Raw genomic sequence first — 4,833 nt, forward strand, 5'->3', positions numbered from 1 at the left:
TTACAGTGACAAATATAAATTTATAGAATTATAAAATATAATAATAATAAAATTATAATTAAAAATTAGTATTAACGTTTAAACCAATATATTTTTTAAAAAGTTTGAACAACCTTTATATTATTATGAAATGTAAAAATGGTATCATATGGATATTTAATGAAGAAACTTTTAGCAAAATAAAAAATGCATAATTGAATAAATTAGTTCAAATATGGTAAATTGAACATAGTTATATGATTATGCAGTATTCCATCTTATAGCAGAGTCCAACATTTTTGCCAAACAACTTCAAGTTGAATCATTGAATTTAACCACAAAAGAGTTGCGAACAAATTTCTCAAATAATGTCCAGAGCTCCAGTGACTTGCTTCTTTAATAGCATCAATGTATTATTGATCATCATCTAGTAAACCACGCATATAACACACATTTCTGAATGTAGGATAAACAACACCATTGAAAGACCGAAGTTCTTCATAACTTCTGGGCCCTTTAACAACATTGAGTAACATTCTTAGATAGTATAATTCACCTGTGATGGAGAGATAAAGAATAATTTACCAACAAATTGACTTAGGAAATCATTATAAGTTAATCGTCTAGCGCTTCATAGTCTGCATTCGCTTGAAACCAAGCTATGAACATGGATAACTTAATTGTTGCTTTCTCAATAGTATTTTACAAAGTGTCTTGATCTTCAAAAATAATTGTTTATTCGTCAGGCAAGTGAAAGCTTAACCGTTCAACTGAAGGTCTTTTATCGTGAATATTAAAATGTAAACATTTGCCAAGCAGATTCACAAGGAGAGATATACCAACAAACATAATACATTTTTACTTCATTTATAATCGAATTAGAATTAGAAAGCGTTCAACTTGAACAAAAAGTTGTGATTCGATCACTTCCTTTGTTAACATAATTAAAAAGATACTTTATCAATCTTGATTGATTACACTATTTAACATTGATATGAGCATCATATTTCGTCAATAAGAATTTATTATGTGGCACACCATACCGATTATCCGAATACCTGATACCTGAATAGTTTGGCTATTATTTTGACGTCTAAAAACTGGATATCCATTCTGATCAATGGTGATAAACTATGAATTTTTTAGGAAAATGTCGAATGCAAATACCATTCTCCATGCAAGGTGGTTTTTTTTGCAATTCCACAGGATTTGTGCATCATCAAAGCTTTAACTGTCTGATAGTATTGTGAATCCATATTCTCATCTAGAATTTTCATTGACATAATGTTGTCTATGTCCTCAGGACTAGGAAACTTACGCTCTTGTGTGAGATATACTAGCATATGTTCATGCAGTAATCCATGCTTGTAGAACTCAATAGTATAGAAAACTGTAATAAAAGATATTCATTTAGTATACTTGCGTTATAATCGATTGAATTAGTAAATATTTTCCTATGCAAGTGTAAGTTCAAAGTATTATTTGCCCTTGATTACCAAAAATTCTATTCTTTTGGATATTTTTTATGAGTTTGTCCAACTTTGTCTTGAATCTACAAACCATGTTTGGTTTATCTTCAGGTTTTAAGTTAGTTTCCTTACAATAATGCTTCAATTCTTCCCATTGGGGGTTGCTATTATAAACAAATCTGGATAACCAATTGACCTACAAATTGAGATTGCATATTGGTAGTTTTGAATCTTATATCGTGGTTCCCCTGTGAATGTTGAAGGTAAAATAATGCACTTGCTAAGTGATGATGCCTCAGTTTCATCGGTCAGAATTGCATCTTTTAGACTTTTTCAAATTTCAGCTCTAAATTGTCTTTGCTTTGAATATACATATTTAAGTCTAGCAGCTTCAACCATTGATAATGCATCAATTAAAAACTGTTAAAAAAGTCGTCGATAATATAATAGAACACTTTCACGACTTGGTCTATGCTAGATTCTAAATGCAAAAACAAAAAATCCCTCATGCTAACGTAAAAGGTTTCCTCTTTAGAATTTTTTGGCAATTTGTTCAACGGAGTTTTTCTCTCTAACTGTGTTCACTATAGGGAAATAGTAAAATATATTGTAATATTAAATATGATAGATTGAGTTCTGAAATTCATTGAAGTTGGCCAGATTTTGTTTCCACAATAATATCTTTTTCTTTTGCATTTGAATCAAAATCTCCAGCAACTAAACCTGCAACCTCATCAATAAATGGTAGGTTATATTGTCTTCCATCTTTGCCTCTTTTATCAATAAGCCACAAACAAACATCAATTTCTTGATTAATATGATTACATCTCGAACATTGCAAAAACTTTTTGCAAAAATGTTATGTTAATCGAGCATTTTTATAATGTCAGATATGATCTCCAAATTCTATTGGTTGGTTTTGTTGCCAAAACTATCAAAAAGAAGTATTATTTGTGTATAAATTATGTTGACTTTCGAAGAAAGCTTAATAAATAGATAAAATTGAATTGAATAAAAAATTAATACCTAACAATTGAACTACGATTTTTTTTCTCGTTTTGTGCATCATAGATGTAAAGTTGAACAATTTTTGTTGAACTTCTCTTTTTTGGTAATAAGCTTCCTATTAAATGATAATTCTGACCATGCAATGTAAATGTAGGAAGATCTGGAGTCTGCACTGCAACATGAGCGGCAGATAGCAGTGGTTAAAACTTCAGATTGCGGCGGTTTTTTTACCGCCGCTAAACATTCTGTAAGGGTTGAATGACCGTTGTTACTAATGGCGCCAGTAAACATTTAGCGACGGTTTTTGTTGACCGCCGAAATAATCGCGGCTAAATTGTTTTTAGGGTTTAGGGTTTAGGGTTTAGGGTTTCAGGATTGATTTGAGACATTTTTCGCGGTGGTTAGATAATCGTCGCTATTTAATTTAGTTAAAAAAGTTAGATTTTGTAGCGTTGAATAGTAATCGCCGCTAAAGGTAATTTTTTCCATTTAAATAATTTACTTGAATTTTGGGCTCATATCACAATCAACATTTAAAAAAACTTTTCATTTTAAAAAATCTTTTAATTTTTAAAAATCTTCAATTTTAAAATGTTACGTATTAATTTAACTGATTATGTTTGCAATTACAGTAAAAAAAATATTTGACGTAAAATACAATGCTAAGGTATTCCAAATGATGCATATAGATCACAAAATAAAATAGTTAATATCAATATGTCCTCAAAGTGCACTGTTCATAAAGGAAACAAAAAAGCATAATAAATTGTTATAAGATATCTATTTTTCTCCACTCCCCAAAGACTTCAAATGTGCATCAATTTCAGGTGGTAAAGTATCTCCTTGATGTTGGATTATGTATTTTACTAGATTCTCCATGGTCTGTCTCTTTGCCTTCTCTTCTGCTATCTCTACCTTATGTTCTGCTGCTGCTGCCTTCAATTCTGTAATCTCCGCCTTTTGTTCTGATGTTGTCGCCTTCAATTCTGTAGTCACTCTATGATACTCCTCAATTTGCACTCCAGAGTTCGATTGTTGTGTAGTATTAATAATAATTTCGGTTGGACATGGTCCAAAACCTAACCCCCGAACTCGTCCTAAATGCTCCTTTCCAAGGACTTACGCAAGCGAATCAGTAAGTGAAATCTCCTTCGAGGAACTATCTTGGCTCTAGATATTTGCAATCGCTTCCTACAGACATACCAGCGTTTGGTTATTGTGATTTCGAAGTTAGCAACATGAATAGAGCAAGAGATGTAAATCATTCTTAACCAATACTTACTCCAACAACACGCGCAACATCATTCATATACGAGCCATCCCCTTTTTTATGAGTCATAATAAACATCTCTCTGCTACTAATGCGCCTTTGCTGCTTTTTCTCCTATAACCACATTAAATATTTACACAATCATACATACAAAAGAATATCACAAACCACAAAAAAATGTGTGAAAGGTAATACACACATAATAACCTCTTCATCCTTTAGCCTCGCCATTGTCTTAGAGCCCCCAGTATGTGTATAAAGTTATTTCGACCTATTTAGAGCATTTTATCTACACTTTTTCTATAAATAAAGACACAAATACAGTTGATCATGCAATGAATTTTAGAAAGTAACAACCCCTTAATAGTGCCCCGGTTTTTTTTCATGGGTTAGAAACTTATTGGACTGGTTTTTTGGCTTTTTAATTCTATCACTTTCAATCAATCATTTTATTTAGTTATCTAAAATGTTTAAAATTGTAAAACTAAATGGAGTATGAATTCAATGTTAATTACCTTCGTAGATTCCTTCAAACGATATTGAACGAACCATTTCCACTGCTATGCATTTATTCCTGCTAGTTTTCGCTTAGCATTTTCTTCTAAACTCTTTCTCTCGTCATAAAACTTGTGATATAATTTGTTTCTTGATTCCTTCCATATTTTTCCTAGCCTTTGAACCATCACCCGCTTTTTTCCCCTTGTCATCCTCCTCATACAGAAAGGTCTGCTTAATGCGATGCATGTCAACAATGGGAAAAATAAGGAATTTGATCTAATTTTACATAACATAATAAGCTACGAAATTTAATATTATACCTTAATTGTGTCGTATACATATTCCTTCAGAGCATTGTCCATTGTCTTCCAACTCTCTTCATTAATGGGAAAATGTTGAAAGTCAGAATCCAAACTCCCTAAAAACCCGCTTAATAATCTTGCTGCCTAACCGATTGCTTGCAACTCTATATTAAACTCTAGAATGATTTATCTACTAGGAGGAAGTACCATAGCCTCCATGACGCTCAATTTCATCGTTCTTGTGACGCCATCGTCTAAGAAATAAATTACAAGGTTTAGTTGCATTATCGTTGCCTAAAAATTAAAT

The sequence above is a fragment of the Arachis ipaensis genome, chromosome B10, assembly GCF_000816755.2.
Source record: "Arachis ipaensis cultivar K30076 chromosome B10, Araip1.1, whole genome shotgun sequence".
NCBI classification, from domain to species: Eukaryota; Viridiplantae; Streptophyta; class Magnoliopsida; order Fabales; family Fabaceae; genus Arachis; species Arachis ipaensis.